The following is an 18,570-nucleotide window of genomic DNA, read 5'->3' as shown; positions in this document are numbered from 1 at the left end:
GTGAAGATTGCTGATAAGTCACATCACAGTCACGCCCTGACATTGGCAATCGCTACAGTAGAGACGCGTGTCTGGTATTGATATTTGACATCACAGTAGAGACGCGAGTCTGGCATTGATATTTGACATCACAGCAGAGAGACGAGTCTAGAATTGCTATTTGAAATCACAGCAGAATCATGATTCTGGTTTTGATATTTGACATCACAGCAGAGAGACAAGTCTGGTATTGATATTTGACATCACAGCAGAGAGGTGAGTCTGGTATTGATATTTGACATCACAGCAGAGATTCATGTCTGACATTGATATTTGAAATCATAGCAGAGAGGTGAGTCTGGTATTGATATGTGACATCACAGCAGGGAATCTGTTTTGGCATTGATATTTGACATCACATCACACACAGAGGTGAGTCTGGTATTGATATTTGACATCACAGCAGAGAGACGAGTCTGGTATTGATATGTGACATCACAGCAGGAATCTATTTTGGCGTTGATATTTGACACATCACAGGACAGAGAGGTGAGTCTGGTATTTGATATTTGACATCACAGCAGACACGGCGAATCTGGCATTGCTGATAAGTCACATCACAGTCATGATCATTGTCACATCACAGCAGAGAGGTGAGTCTGGTATTGATATTTGACATCAAAGCAGAGAGACAAGTCTTGTATTGATATTTGACATCACGTCAGAGACACGCCCTGTGATCGGCGATCACTCATACTTCACGTCAGACACACCGCGTGTGAGCTATTTGACATCACAGCAGAGAGACGGGTTTGGTATTGATATGTGACATCACACCTGGGAATCTATTCTGGTATTGATATTTGACATCACAGTAGAGACGCGAGTCTGGCATTGATATTTGACATCACAGCAGCGAGGCGAATCTGGCATTGATATTTGACGTCACAGCAAATAGGTGAGTCTAGAATTGCTATTTGAAATCACAGCAGAATCATGATTCTGGTTTTGATATTTGACATCACAGCAGAGAGACAAGTCTGGTATTGATATTTGACATCACAGCAGAGAGGTGAGTCTGGTATTGATATTTGACATCACAGCAGAGATTCATGTCTGGCATTGATATTTGAAATCACAGCAGAGAGGTGAATCTGGCATTGATATTTAACATCAGAGCAGAGAGGTGAGTCTGGTATTGATATGTGACATCACAGCAGGGAATCTGTTTTGGCGTTGATATTTGACATCACAGGACAGAGAGGTGAGTCTGGTATTGATATTTGACATCACAGGAGAGAGACGAGTCTGGTATTGATATGTGACATCACAGCAGGGAATCTATTTTGGCATTGATATTTGACATCACAGGACAGATTTGAGGTGAGTCTGGTATTGATATTTGAACATCACAGCAGAGGCGTCAATCTGGCATTGATATTTGACATCACAGCAGAGAGGTGAGTCTGGTATTGATATTTGACATCACAGCAGAGTGACGAGTCTGGTATTGATATTTGACATCAAAGCAGAGAGACAAGTCTTGTATTGATATTTGACATCACGTCAGAGACATGCCCTGTGATCGGCGATCACTCATACTTCACATCAGACAGACACACTGCGAGTGGCTATTGCTATTTGACATCACAGCAGAGAGACGGGTTTGGTATTGATATTTGACATCACAGCAGAGAATCTACTCTGGCATTGATATGTGACATCACAGCAGAGAGAACCGTGAGTCTGGCATTGATATTTGACATCACAGCAGAGAGTCAAGTCTGGCATTGATATATGACATCACAGCAGAGACGCGAGTCTGGCATTGATATTTGACATCACAGCAGAGAGGTGAGTCTGGTATTGATATTTGACATCACAGCAGAGATTCATGTCTGGCATTGATATTTGAAATCACAGCAGAGAGGTGAATCTGGCATTGATATTTAACATCAGAGCAGAGAGCTGAGTCTGGTATTGATATGTGACATCACAGCAGGGAATCTATTTTGGCGTTGATAATTGACATCACAGGACAGAGAGGTGAGTCTGGTATTGCTATTTGATATCACAGGAGAGAGACGAGTCTGGTATTGATATGTGACATCACAGCAGGGAATCTATTTTGGCGTTGATATTTGACATCACAGGACAGAGAGGTGAGTCTGGTATTGATATTTGACATCACCTCAGAGACACGCCCTGTGCTCGGTGATAGCTCATACTTCACGTCAGACACACCCCATGTGAGTGGCGATTGCTGATAAGTTATGTCACAGACACGCCCAGCTATTGGCGACTGCTCATACGTCACATAACAAACACGACCTGGGAGTGGCGTCTATTACTGATAAGTCACATCACAGTCACGCCCTGACATTGGCGATCTCTAATAAGTCACGTCACAGACACGCCCGGCGAGCGGCGTATTGCTGATAAGTCACGTCAGAAACACGCCCTGTGATCGGCGATCACTCATACTTTCACGTCAGACACACACCCGTGTGATTGGCGATTGCTGATAAGTTATGTCACAGACACGCCCAACTACTGGCGATTGCTCGATACGTCACATAAAAGCACAGCCTGCAGTGGTGATTGCTGATAAGTCACAAAACAGTCACGCCTTGACATTGGCGATCGTTAAATACACACGTTACAGACACGCCCGGCAAGCGGCGATTGCTGATAAGTCACAAAACAGTCACGCCTGACATTGGCGATAGATAATACATCACGTGACAGACACGCCCAGAGCGCGGTGACATTGCTGATAAGTCACATCAGAGACACGGCCTATGATGTGACTGCTGATAAGTCACATCAGAGACACGGCCTATGATCGACGATCACTCATACTTCACGTCAGACACACCCCGTGTGAGCTATTTGACATCACAGCAGAGAGAGCGAGTTTGGTTTTTATATTTGACATCACAGCAGAGACACGAGTCTGGAATTGATATGTGATATCACAGCAGGGAATCTACTCTTGCATTGCTATTTGACATCACAGCAGAGACTTGAGTCTGGAATTAATTGTTGACATCACAGCAGAGACGCGAGTCTGGTTTTTATATTTGACATCACAGCAGAGAGGTGAGTCTGGTATTGATATTTGACATCACAGGAGAGAGACGAGTCTGGTATTGACATTTGACATCACGTCAGAGACACGCCTGTGCTCGGCGATAGCTCATATATTTGACATCATCACACACCCGTGTGTGTGGCGATTGCTGATAAGTTATGTCACAGACACGCCCAACTATTGGCGATCGCTCATACGTCACATCACAGACACGCCCGGTGAGCGGCGATTGCTGATAAGTCACAAAACAGTCACGCCGGTGGCGGCGATTGCTGATAAGTCACAAAACAGTCACGCCCTGACACTGGCGATCGCTAATACGTCACAGTCACGGCGCGAGCGGGATTGCTGATAAGTCACGTCAGAGACACGCCCTGTGATGGGCGATCACTCATACTTCACATCAGACACACCCCGTGTGTGTGGCGATTGCTGATAAGTTATGTCACAGACACGCCCAACTACTGGCGATTGCTCATACGTCACATAACAAACACGGCCTGCGAGTGGCGATTGCTGATAAGTCACATCACAGTCACGCCCTGACATTGGCGATCTCTAATAAGTCACGTCACAGACACGCCCGGTGAGCGCCGATTGCTGATAAGTCACAAAACAGTCACGCCCTGACATTGGCGATCGCTAATACGTCACGTCACAGACACGCCCGGCGAGCGGCGATTGCTGATAAGTTATGTCACAGACACGCCCAACTATTGGCGATTGCTCATACGTCACATAACAAACACGCCCAGCGAGCGGCGATTGCTGATAAGTTATGTCACAGTCACGCCCTGACATTGGCGATCGCTAAGACTTCACGTCACGGACACACCCGGCGAGCAGCGATTGCTGATAAGTTATGTCACAGACACGCCCAACTATGGGCGATTGCTCATACGTCACATAACAAACACGTCCGGCGAGCGGCGATTGCTGATAAGTTATGTCACAGTCACGCCCTGACATTGGCGATCGCTAATACGTCACATCACAGACACGCCTGGCGAGCGGCGATTGCTGATAAGTCACGTCAGACACACGCCCTGTGATGGGCGATCACTCATACTTCACGTCAGACACACCCCGTGTGAGTGGCGATTGCTGATAAGTTTTGTCACAGACACGCCCAATTATTGGCGATTGCTCATACGTCATCTAACAAACACGGCCTGCGAGTGAAGATTGCTGATAAGTCACATCACAGTCACGCCCTGACATTGGCAATCGCTACATTGGAGACGCGTGTCTGGTATTGATATTTGACATCACACCCGGGAATCTATTCTGGTATTGATATTTGACATCACACCCGGGAATCTATTCTGGTATTGATATTTGACATCACAGTAGAGACGCGAGTCTGGCATTGATATTTGACATCACAGCAGCGAGGCGAATCTGGCATTGATATTTGACATCACAGCAAATAGGTGAGTCTAGAATTGCTATTTGACATCACAGCAGAATCATGACTCTGGTTTTGATATTTGACATCACAGCAGAGAGACAAGTCTGGTATTGATATTTGACATCACAGCAGAGAGGCGAATCTGGCATTATTTTTGACATCACAGCAGAGAGGTGAGTCTGGTATTGATATTTGACATCACAGCAGAGATTCTTGTCTGGCATTGATATTTGAACTCACAGCAGAGAGGTGAGTCTGCTATTGATATGTGACATCACAGCAGGGAATCTGTTTTGGCGTTGATATTGGACATCACAGGACAGAGAGGTGAGTCTGGTATTGCTATTTGACATCACAGGAGAGAGACGAGTCCGGTATTGATATGTGACATCACAGCAGGGAATCTATTTTGGCATTGATATTTGACATCACAGGACAGAGAGGTGAGTCTGGTATTGATATTTGACATCACAGCAGCGAGGCGAATCTGGCATTGATATTTGACATCACAGCAGAGAGGTGAGTCTGGTATTGATATTTGACATCACAGCAGAGTGACGAGTCTGGTATTGATATTTGACATCACGTCAGAGACACGCCCTGTGATCGGCGATCACTCATACTTCACGTCAGACACACCGCGTGTGAGCTATTTGACATCACAGCAGAGAGACGGGTTTGGTATTGATATTTGACATCACAGCCGGGAATCTACTCTGGCATTGATATGTGACACCACAATAGAGACGCGAGTCTGGCATTGATATATGAATTTACAGTAGAGACGCGAGTCTGGCATTGATATTTGAAATCACAGCAGAGAGGTGAATCTGGCATTGATATTTAACATCAGAGCAGAGAGCTGAGTCTGATATTGATATGTGACATCACAGCAGGGAATCTATTTTGGCGTTGATATTTGACATCACAGGACAGAGAGGTGAGTCTGGTATTGATATTTGACATCACCTCAGAGACACGCCCTGTGCTCGGTGAAAGCTCATACTTCACGTCAGACACACCCCATGTGAGTGGCGATTGCTGATAAGTTATGTCACAGACACGCCCAACTACTGGCGATTGCTCGTACGTCACATAACAAGCACGGCCTGCGAGTGGTGATTGCTGATAAGTCAGAAAACAGTCACGCCTTGACATTGGCGATCGTTAATACATCACGTTACAGACATGCCCGGCAAGCGGCGATTGCTGATAAGTCACAAAACAGTCACGCCCTGACATTGGCGATAGATAATACGTCACGTGACAGACACGCCCGGCGAGCGGTGACTGCTGATAAGTCACATCAGAGACACGGCCTATGATGTGACTGCTGATAAGTCACATCAGAGACACGGCCTATGATGTGACTGCTGATAAGTCACGTCAGACACACCCCGTGTGAACAGCGATTGCTGATAAGTTTTGTGACAGACACGCCCAACTACTGGCGATTGCTCATACGTCACATAACAAGCACGGCCTGCGAGTGGCGATTGCTGATAAGTCACAAAACAGTCACGCCCTGACATTGGCGATCGCTAATACGTCACGTCACAGACACGCCCGGCGAGCGGCGATTGCTGATAAGTCACAAAACAGTCACGCCCTGACATTGGCGATAGCTAATACGCCACGTTACAGATTGCTGATAAGTCCGGCGAGCGGCGATTGCTGATAAGTCACGTCAGAGACACGCCCTGTGATCGGCGATCACTCATACTTCACGTCAGACACACCCCGTGTGAGCTATTTGACATCACAGCAGAGACGTGAGGCTCGCATTGATATTTGACATCACAGCAGAGACGCGAGTTTGTTATTGATATGTGATGTCACAGCAGTGAGAGCAATCTGGTATTGATATTTGAAATGGCAGTAGAGGCGAATCTGGCATTGATATTTGACCTCACAGTAGAGAGGCGAGTCTGGTTTTTATATTTGACATCACAGCAGAGACACGAACCTGTAATTGATGTGTGACATCACAGAAGGGAATCTACTCTTTCATTGCTATTTGACATCACAGGAGAGAGACAAGTCTGGTATTGATATTTGACATCACAGCAGAGAATCTACTCTGGCATTGATATGTGACATCACAGCAGAGACGCGAGTCTGGAATTAATTGTTGACATCACAGCAGAGAGACAAGTCTGGCATTGACATGTGACATCACGGCAGAGACGCGAGTCTGGTGTTGATATGTGACATCACAGCAGAGAGTCGAGTCTAGAATTGCTATTTGAAATCACAGCAGAATCATGATTCTGGTTTTGATATCTGACATCACAGCGGAGACGCGAGTCTGGCATTGATATTTGACATCACAGCAGAGAATCTACTCTGGCATTGATATGTGACATCACGGCAGAGACGCGAGTCTGGCATTGATATTTGACATCACAGCAGAGAATCTACTCTGGCATTGACATGTGACATCACGGCAGAGACGCGAGTCTGGTGTTGATATTTGACATCACAGCAGAGAGACAAGTCTGGTATTGATATTTGACATCACAGCAGAGAGGTGTGTCTGGTATTGATATTTGACATCACAGCAGAGACACGCCCTGTGCTCGGCGATAGCTCTTACTTCACGTCAGACACACCCCGTGTGAGTGGCGATTGCTGATAAGTCACGAAACAGTCACGCCCTGACATTGGCGATCTCTAATAAGTCACGTCACAGACACGCCCGGAGAGCGGCGATTGCTGATAAGTCACGTCAGAGACACACCCTGTGATCGGCGATCACTCATACTTCACGTCAGACACACCCCGTGTGAGTGGCGATTGCTGATAAGTTATGTCACAGACACGCCCAACTATTGGCGATTGCTCATATGTCACATAACAAACACGGCCTGCGAGTGGCGATTGCTGATAAGTCACAAAACAGTCACGCCCTGACATTGGCGATCGTTAATACGTCACGTCACAGACACGCCCGGCGAGCGGCGATTGCTGATAAGTCACAAAACACTCACGCCCTGACATTGGCGATAGCTAATATGCCACGTTACAGACACGCCCGGCGAGCGGCGATTGCTGATAAGTCACGTCAGAGACACGCCCTGTGATCGGGGATCACTCATACTTCAAGTCAGACACACCCCGTGTGAGCTATTTGACATCACAGCAGAGACGCGAGTCTGGTATTGATATTTGACCTCACAGTAGAGACACGGACCTGGAATTGATGTGTGACATCACAGCAGAGACGCGAGTCTGGTATTGATATGTGACATCACAGGTTATGTCACAGACACGCCCAACTATTGGCGTTTGCTCATACGTCACATAACAAACACGGCCTGCGAGTGGCGATTGCTGATAAGTCACGTCAGAGACACGCCCTGTGATCGGCGATCACTCAGCAATTCATCACACACCCGCGTGTGAGCTATTTGACATCACAGCAGAGACGCGGGTCTGGTATTGATATATTGACATCACAGCAGAGACACGCCCCCTGTGCTGGTATTGATAACTCACATCACAGCAGAGACACAAGTCTGGTATTGAGTGACATCACGATTGCTGATAAGTTATGTCATCACAGACACGCCCAACTATTGGCGTATTGCTCATACGTCACATAACAAACACGGCCTGCAGTGAGTGTGGCGATTACGGATAAGTCACATCACAGTCACGCCCTGACATTGGCGATGATATAATAAGTCACGCACAGACACGCCCGGTGAGCGGCGATTGCTGCTTTAAGTCACGTCAGAGACACGCCCTGTGAGTGGCGATCACTCATACTTCACATCAGACACACCCGTGTGAGTGGCGATTGCTGATAAGTTATGTCACAGACACGCCCAATTATTGGCATCATTGCTCATACGTCACATAACAAATTTGGCCTGCAAGCAGTGGCGATTGCTGATAAGTGACAACACAGTCACGCCCTGACACTGGCAATCATCATACGTCACGCCGGAGACACGCCTGGGGAGCGGCGATTGCTGATAAGTTATGTCACAGTCACGCCCTGACATTGGCGATAGCTAATACACCACGTTACAGACACGTTTCTGTGATCGATTGCTGATGAGTCACGTCAGAGACACGAAATCTGTGATCGGCGATCATCATACTTCGTCCAGACACACCCGTGTGAGCTATTTGAAATCACAGTCGAGAGGCTTAATCTGGCATTGATATTTGACATCGGGTTTCACAACGCTTTCTTTCCAATCTCCTTGTGTTTCAGGTCTTGGATCTGTTCCTGGGCTCCTGCACTCTGATATCCATCTCACCCGCTTGTAAGCATCCATCACAGCTGGCGTGGAAAGCTGGAGGTTCCCTCCAGATTTCATGACGCTTTCATCACCAGTGGACTTAACTTTTTCGCCGTGAGTTAGAGCTCGCTGGAGGAAGACCTCTGCATGTTATCTTTGCTTTCATTTTAAAATAAATAAACATGAAATAAAACAATATACCTTTTCCATTTGGTTATTCCATGTTAATCCATATAAAGTGGCAAACAGAGTGAAATGTAAATGAAACAGGACACATTGTTTATAAAACATTTATGCCCTACTCATTATTGTGATGATAATACAAACTCAATTTATGAAATGTTAAATATGAAAGCTGCTCATACTAAATTTAATAGAACCAACAAGTTTTTACCCCTCAGTCCTAAAAGGCTGATAATGGTGGCATAGACAAACAAGTTTGTGAATGAGGTGATGTAGGAACTGATACCGTGTTTATCTATTAACAATCTCAGGTGATTTTAAATTTCAGTAATCTCAAAGGACCTCAAGGTCAATCTAACAGGTTAAGTTTTCTTAAAATGATGAAAGGCTCGTGTTCAAGCTGATACTTAAATTGTATTTCTTTAGAAATCAGTTTTGGTTCTGTGAGGGGAAACACAATGAGGAAAAAATGCACAAAAGAACAGCATGAACAAAAAACAAAATACAACAAGAAAATCTCAAAAACATGAGAAATACGAAGAGGAAACAAGAACTAGATGCATGTGGAAAAAATTATAACAAAACAAAAGCAACATTTAAAAAGACCCAAACGAAAACAAATTAACAAAGAGAATAACATGAGAACACAGGGATTGGACAAGGCAGAAAATAAGAAAAAGGTGAACAAATGAGATAAAACAACATTTAAACACCAAGAAAATTAAAGATGACAAATTTTAATGACATGGATGAAAGCAGGAGAAAATAAAGATTTGGCAATGAGTGGGTGGAAACAAGGAAATTACAAACTGGGAGTCTTCATCCTTCCTGCCACTCAAAAACCTGTCATTGTACCAGAAAAGGAATTGGCACTACGTCATCCTTTGTCATGCAGCCACTTTTAAAGTTACTTTAATTTTCAAACTGATGCCATCCTTTGTGTATTAATCAAACTGATGCTGTGTTCATCACATTCTGAGTTATCACATTCACAAACTTGAGTGCCGAGATTGTGAATGTGATAACTTGTGAATGAGTTGATGTATGGTGTCGAACTTGATGCTGTGGGTGTGTCTACTAAAATTTTTCCACAAATTCAAATCACAGTTACTTTGACTTCAAGATCAAGGTCAGAGGTCAAGTTTTCTCATAATCTTGTGAATGCACCACATAATACCTTCTGTCATCGATTACATCTGCATACAGTATCAGTGTTCTTTGGCTAGCTGATCACATTAAATCATCACATGTGACATCTGCATTACATTACATACCTCCATCGTGTCTGCATAATAGTGAAAGGCAATGAAAACTCTGGGCTGCTGGGCTTTTTTTCATAATCACTTTAATATATGCAACAACGATTAAACATCTGTATTGTTGCTCATTCTATTTAATGATATATAACACATTAGAGGTCAAATAGTTTGTCAGCTAATCAGTACATTAACAAAAACTCTTCACATTATCTTCTTAAACTTTCTGTGTGACTGGATTTTGTATTTTTAATATTTTATAGAAGAAACAACAACAAATAATCATTAGATAAATCACTAATGCCAATAAATGTTTCAACAATACAGTGTTCAGACCAAAGTTTTGCCTTTTGTATCTTTCACAAATACAGTTACAACCAATAACTGACATCTTCTTTTGTTGTTGTTTTCTACATTAAAGCAAAGGTAAATCTTTCAGCTGCAGGTCTGTACAAGCAGCAGTAAGTTTGTACTGCACACAGGCTTTTACTGCCAAGCATGATGGGTTTTTTTTTTTTTTTTTTTTTTACCTGTTCTTAAAATATTTGAAATATTGTATTTGCATCACTTTGCATCTTTGACTTTCTATTTACTCTGCATAAAATCTAAATTTGTATAAATTTAATCTGGAAAGTAGACCATTGGATTGTATATAAAAGTGAGCATTGTGGCCAGTGGCATTACTGTTTTTGTGTTTTTGAAACTAGTCATGAAAAGCATGGGAGAATCTGTCTGAGAAACTCAATGCTGAAGAAAGAAACCACATCCAAAGGCAGGCCCTGCTTTACTATTTTATCCTCAATGAAACTACAATTTAGAAAATAAAGATTGTACTATATTAAAAAAAAATACTCTGAAGCCGTGAATCTGGTAAAAAGTGTTCACTGAGGTTAAAGATCTGCAAATAGGCTTGTAGACTTATATTTTCACCCCCTGCTGGCCATTAAAAAGAATGCAGGTTTGAGACTGTTTCACTTTTTCAGGCTATGTCACTGAATCCAGTCTGTGATTGCAGCCCTAAGCCACTCCCACACAAACACTGCCTGCATCGATATCATATAATGGAGATATTTTTTATTGTAGAAATCTCCATAAATAGTTGTGCGTTGAAGAGTAAACTCCTGTCTGAATTTTACAGCAGATTATTTCATTCTCATTCAAATTCTTCTTAGACATCAGGCAGAAGGATATGTGGAAATTCTTTTCGGAGCACAGGAAGCGATAAAGCAAATGAAATGTGAAATGCTGCAGCTCACCATGACACTGAACCTCCTCAACACCCTCATCACGCATGAAAAATGGCCTCGCTGAGCTGTTTTTCTGACTCCACCTTATGTAATCCTTCACATTTCACAAATATATTAAATTAAATTTGCTAAAGAAAGTTGCCAAAGTGGGGAAATGCCTATAGCAACAATAATTTGCAGTTAAAACAGGATCCAATCAAATTTGACATAGTAAAGTTAATAAACCGATTTAGAGTGTTAGAAATTTGAAATGCAAAATGGTTACATTTCTAGTTATATATTTATCCACAGATTAATGGAACCAATCAGAATTTTAGTTGTATAATTTCCATCCCATTCACAGGTCCATAAATGAAAGTAAATACACAGCTGCACACTTTTGTGCACAGCAACATCTGTAGCTTTCCGTACGACTGTGTGGCGGCCAGGCCTCTGAGCTTGGGCCTGATGTCTCTCATTTATCTTCTAGAGGCGTCAGATTCAGCACTTTGGCTCCAGAGTTATTACTTTCTTTATAAAACAACAGCCAAAGATAACACCCTTGACTCCTTCCATATTTTTCTCTCTGTTTGTTTGTCATCTCCTTTAAAAACCGATATGTTAAGTTAACCATAAAAACAAGCAAAAGAAGGTTGAATTTTTTTTAAGTAAATCATTTTGTACTGGCATTAGTTTTTTAGAAAATAAAGGGCAGTTTGTAGTATACTACAGTATTTATACATGTTTTTTTATTTGTAATTTTAACATGTTTTTAATTAAAGTTACAGTATATCTTCATAGCATCCAAGTGGCAGTTTCTTCAGCTTTTCTTTCCAGCTCAAATTCAAATTGGATTTTGTGCCATTTCATTTCCAACTTAACAAACAAGAAGTAAAGGGACAAAAATTGCAATTTTTTTAAAGTCAGTGAATGTAAGACTGAACTGAAAAAAAAAGCATGTTGATTTTTACAGATCATATTCTCTGTATTTTTCAGCAGACTTAATTTCTTTGGACATTTCTAAATAAAAAGAGCTGCAGATTGGTGACAAAATAAATTTAAAAAAACACTTAACCCCATATAGTGAAAGGATCTGATTGTTCTGTTATGCATTGCTTTTCTTTGGTTCAAAAAGCTAGAAAATCACAGATGCAGGTATGTTGTGTCTTGGCTGTGTTCTGTGTATCTTTTATAACACTGTGCAGCTCATAACAGATAGAAGAGCTTAGGAATTAAAAAGGATTTCACCTGAAAACTCACAGAGCTTTTTACTTTGTGTACTGTTTATATGTGCCACTAAAATGCTGCACATGTACTGCTGAAATAATAAAATGTAGATTTGTTTAAACAGGTGAACTTCAATGTGGTTCACCTTCACTGGTGGTGGTCAGAGGGCCCGGTGGCGCCAGTGTCCCGCAGCCTCGCCTCTGTCAGTGCGCCCCAGGGCAGCTGTGGCTACAATGTAGCTTGCCATTGCCAGTGTGTGAATGGGTGAATGACTGAATGTAGTGTAAAGCGCTTTGGGGTCCTTAGGGACTGAGTAAAGCGCTATACAAATGCAGGCCATTTACCATCAGAAAGATGGCAACTGCTTCTTTTTAGCATCCAGCGCTACTGAAGAGTAGCGTTCACAAATGTACTAACACTTTCTAAGTATAACATCTTGATGCATGCTCAATCATCCAGGTAAGTAGATCAATACGTCAGTATGATCAAACAGCATGCAAGATGGCTGATTACAGGAACCACCTGAGATTCAGCCTCAGATGCCGACAAGACAGGATTACTCCTAAAAGTCTGCTAAAAGCTGCTTAATGAGCGGGTGAGGCAAACAAGTTTTACCATCGACGTGTTAAAATCTGAAGAGGAGTGGATCCAACAGAGACTTATAATGCTTCTAGATGACAATGCTCTTAAAAGGTGTTTGAATTCACCGAGAAGGCTTGTCTAGCACAGCACGAGAAGTCTAAAACCGCAACAAAGGAAGTTTGAATTACTTGTTGTGTACGAGTGTCCTCAGCGGAAACCACAGCAAAATACAAAGAGTGTCCTCAGCGGCCAGAAGAGAGAAGGATGCAGAAAGAGCAATTTGAAAGAACAACATTGCAGACGTGGAAGCAGAGCAACTACGGACGGACGTTTCGGCCGGTCTCAGCAAAGCAAAGCCCCCAGCATCCAACATCAGCATGGAGGAGAGGAAGGCACTCACATCACTTAGTAATGACAACAACATTATCGTCCTTCAGGCAGACAAAAGGTAGGTGCACAGTTTTGCTAAACCAGCAAGACCATCATGAGAACACTTTGACACTGCTCAGTGACGAAAATACTTATGAGCCCCTAGGACCCAGGAAATGGTTACAGGAAGAGGGTGATAGACTGTCTGAAGTAGCAGGTTAGCCTTCTTAGATTGTGACATTTCCATCAGTAATGGGGGACATCTAAAAGCTGATGTGTACCGTAAACCTACGCATACGGATCAGTATTTACGGTTTGACTATCATCATCCAAAGGAGCGTAAACTGGTTGTCATCAGGACGCTACAACAGAGAGCGAACACCATCCCAACAGACCGCTGTCCCAACAGAGAAGCAGAAGAACATCACATCAAGAAGGCCCTGAGTAAATGTGGTTACTCCAGCTGGACTTTTGTCAAAGCTGGGAAGGCACCTAAAGAAAGCTCCAGCCGATCCAGGAGAGAAGGACAGCTGTCTTCTTGAAAACCTGTAGTGATCCCGTATGCATCAGAAGTATCAGAACATTTGAGACGTATTTTTTATAAACATAGCATCTCTGTGGCTTTTAAACCCCAAATCACACTGCGCCAAAAATTGGTCCACCCCAAGGACCGGGGCCCCAACACAAACAGAGTAATATATTGCACGCTGTTAAGTGCCATGAGGATTGCCGGATTTATACATCGGGGAAACCAAACAACCTCTGGCGAAGCGGATGGCACAACACAGAAGAGCTGCCTCGTCAGGCCAGGACTCCGCAGTCTATTTACACCTACAGGCCAGTGGACACTCTTTTAATGATGAGGATGTACACATCCTGGACAGGGAGGAATGCTGGTTTGAGCGAGGAGTCAAGGAGGCCACTTACGTGAAAAGGAAAAGATCATCTCTGAATCGAGGAGGGGGCCTAAGGGTACATCTTTCGCCATCTTACCATGCTGTGTTTGCAGCCATTCCCCAACTCTCTGTGAATGTACTCATGGTCATTGATCAGTGGCCATTGATCAGTGGTCATGAGATCTGCATACTACTCATGTTTAAGGAAATGACCTCCCAGCTCATTGTTCGTTCAGTGGTGCTAGTTTCATTCATTATGCAAATGTGCTGTTTATAAGATTGGGGGAACCTGCAGTCAGCTGAGACTGAAGAAGTCACTCGGATGAGTGACGAAACATTTCTCCCACTGAAAACGTTACGTCCAGATGAACAGAATCAACTTTTTGGGATTTCTAAGTATAAGTTCGTTTCAAATGCTGCATTCACTGGATATTCTGTATAGGGAGTTTTGGATAACTGAAATCAAAGTAATCATATAGAGAATTACTTATAGAGAATTTAAGAGAACAAATGTTTCAGGATTTCCTTACCTGGATAAGAAAAAAATATACAAAAACCAATTTGCAGTGTGGCAGTTTGGGCAACAAGGAACAGTTGTCCATTCAAAACGAGCACTCTGCCTTTCAAGACAATGAGCCAGACTTTTCAATTGCAGTTTATTCATTTTCTAAGTAACAGATCATTTCAAGTGCTGTGTTGACTTGATATTCTGGGCATGGCCTTTACAATATTTGAAACGTTCATGTGACCAGGTACCCCTACTAGAAGCTAAATGTCATTAAACTACTTTTGGAAAGAGGAGCAATCCCAGTTCTAGGTTCATAAGCAAAGCCCTGGTGTGTCTGTACTCAGGACTGCATATGTGCAGCTCTGAAACACCACAGATCATGTGACATGTGTACGTTGCAACCACAGGGGATTAGCTCAAATGGTAGGCGCTCGCTTTGCATGCGAGAGGTAGCGGGATCGACGCCCGCATCCTCCAAACAGGTGTTTCACTTTAAACCTCATCATGAAAACATTTAATTTGCAGAGTGAACAAATCCCTTAAATCCCTGTGACTAGCTACCCCTACCAGACCTTACTGTTACTGGGCTTTCATTAGTACGTCACGAGACTCAGGAATATATCCTTCACAGAAAACAGCAATGTAATCTTTAGCCATCATCAATGGGCAATTGATATAGTCTGACAAATAATAACTCATATGTCTTCATATATTTTCAGTGGCACACGTCATTGCATTGTGATCTTGCTACCGCAGGAGACACAGGGGATTAGCTCTTTAAAGTTTGTATAATAAATAAATAAACTTTATTTACTTTGAATACACTCTAAGTTTTATGTGTATGAGGTAGTTGGTTACTCGTGATGGCCAAATTAAGTTTTCTGAAACACTGAAGCTTGTATAGAAAAAGGGTTCATTACTCAAAGCTTTTTTTAGCACCGTCGTTTTTGGTGCCATCTGGTGGCCAATAATATCACGAGCCGCTTGACTCTACAAAATAAAATGAACTGCTTCATTATGATTGTCCGCTCAGTTGACAGCCACTGTTTAATGTCATTTGAGAGTTCTGTGATGTTGGGCTACCATTGTATGCTTGAACATGTACAGTAAAAAGACAATGTCTGTTTGGGTAGGTGATGAGAGGATTTCACTGTGCAAACTTGTATGTTTTTGTGACGATGCCTAAAAGAAAAGTCTTTTGGAGGATGCGGGCATCAATCCCGCTAAACAGCCACTTCACAAGCGCATGGCACAACATAGAAGAGCCACCTCCACAGGACAAGACTCAGCAGTCCATCTGCATCTTAAGGATAAAGGTCACTCTTTCGAGGATGCCAATGTTCACATTTTGGACAGAGAGGACAGATGGTTTGAAAGAGGAGTGAAAGAGGCCATCTATGTCCACTGTGAGCGACCATCTTTGAACAGAGGCGGTGGTTTACGACACCAACTGTCTGCCATCTATAATCCAGTTTTGAGTTCCTCCCCTTAACGCCCACTCACATCCTGGGCCATCTGACCTCAGGAATTCACATGACAAGGTGGGGCCAGGTTTCACAATGAGCTCACCCGAAACCCTGGCTGATTAGGTCCCACACCCGCTCTCACACCTTGGCTCATGTGATTAGAGGATCACCAGGTGGTCCTTTGTCCCTCTTTGGGGATACTCCCACTGGGTTTTAAATCTGGGACTCTCGGCCATTTGACCTTAGAACTGAAGAAGCTTCTCGGATGAGAGGTGAAACGTCTTCAGGCAACTTAAAGAAGTCCAGACGCTTTTCTTTGCAAATTCCTTTGACATGCTAAGCTAGCGCTCTACCATTTGAGCTAATCCCCACATGAGTCAACCCCAGTGACGTCATCAGACACTGATAAATAGTCTTCAAATATGTGAGAAAGGTCGGACTTTGAAGTGAATCACCAGCAAATACATACAGAGTATTTCAGAGATGAAAGTAAAATTAATTTGGTTTATTGAACAGATATTTTCGGACTGTGTATTGACGCTGCACCAAAAATAAATCATATACCACAGCATAAACCACAGCCAATGACAACAGGGAGGGGTGTAGTAACTTTTACCATTTACTGAAAAAAGGCATGGGTCATTATCAGCAGAGGTTTCGGATCAAACCACTGTGAGACCTTGGGTCACCCTGTTTACATGCTTAACTTAACTTAATAACTAGAGGTGCAGTACTCTAAGACGAGTCAACTGTAGTGACCTTTAACTGATCACACATGCTGTGGCGTTGTAGAGCTGCAGATGCGCAGTGCAGAGAACGGACACATGTGCTTCTGGAAATTATACTGGGATAGTTCCTCCTTTCAGTACGCCACAGTCAGTTGTTTCCTTAGGCATTTCAAGGAGAGAGTAGCATTCGTGTGATCAAACCGATGCATCCATGGGGGATTAGCTCAAATGGTAGAGCGCTCACTTACAACAAATCAGAAAAGTTTGATTTTGCAGGTTGAAAAGATTGATCCAATCACTCTGAAAAGACTTTCTAACAGGTCTTCTCTCTTTAATGTCACAAAAACTGAAAAACATCCCTGCTCATCCTAAAATAATATCAGAAAGATGGCAACTGCTTCTTTTAGCATTCAGCGCTACTGAAGAGTAGTGTTCACAAATGTACTAACACTTTCTAAGTATAACGTCTTGATGCATGCTCAATCATCCAGGTAAGTAGATCAGTACATCAGTATGAGCAAACAGCATGCAAGATGGCTGATTACAGGAACCACCTGAGATTCAGCCTCAGATGCCGACAAGACAGGATTACTCCTAAAAGTCTGCTAAAAGCTGCTTAATGAACGGGTGAGGCAAACAAGTTTTACCATCGACGTGTTAAAATCTGAAGAGGAGTGGATCCGACAGAGACTTACAATGCTTCTAGATGACAATGCTCTTAAAAAGGTGTTTGAATTCACCGAGAAGGATCGTCTAGCACAGCACGAGAAGTCTAAAACCAGGCAACAGAGTTTGACTTGTTGTGCGTCGGAAACCACAGCAAAATACAAAGAGTGTCCTCAGTGGTCAGAAGAGAGAAGGATGCCATACCGAGGATGTGGACAAGTGGGTGAAGAATTTGTCTGACAGACAGCTCACCCAAACAGAGAAAAACATCCTTGCTAAAGGTTTGAATTTTGCTGTGACGCCAACACAAATCCCGCTAGTGGAACTGATCACAGCCACAGAAAGAGCAATTTGAAAGAACAATATTGCAGGCGTGGAAGCAGAGCAACTACGGGCAGACGTTTGGTCTGTCTCAGCAACGCAAAGCCCCAGCATCCAACATCAGCATGGAGGAGAGGAAGGCACTCCCATCACATTATCATCCTTTAGGCAGACAGGGGTCTGCAAGTTTTTTACACCCAAGAAAGAGCCATTTGGACCCGGTTTGACGAAAAAAGAAAACACTGGGACCCATAAATACTTTTGACATCTAAAATGAAGATAACACTGTATATATATATATTGTTTTTATCTTTATGCTTTGTGTGAACAACTAAAGGTGTGCTGCTTATGAAATCCATGAAGTGCTATGGAGAAAATTAAATTATATTTATGTAATCAACACAT

The sequence above is a fragment of the Oreochromis aureus genome, linkage group 3 (genome assembly GCF_013358895.1).
Source record: "Oreochromis aureus strain Israel breed Guangdong linkage group 3, ZZ_aureus, whole genome shotgun sequence".
Taxonomy (NCBI): domain Eukaryota; kingdom Metazoa; phylum Chordata; class Actinopteri; order Cichliformes; family Cichlidae; genus Oreochromis; species Oreochromis aureus.
This window is presented reverse-complemented; position numbering follows the sequence as displayed.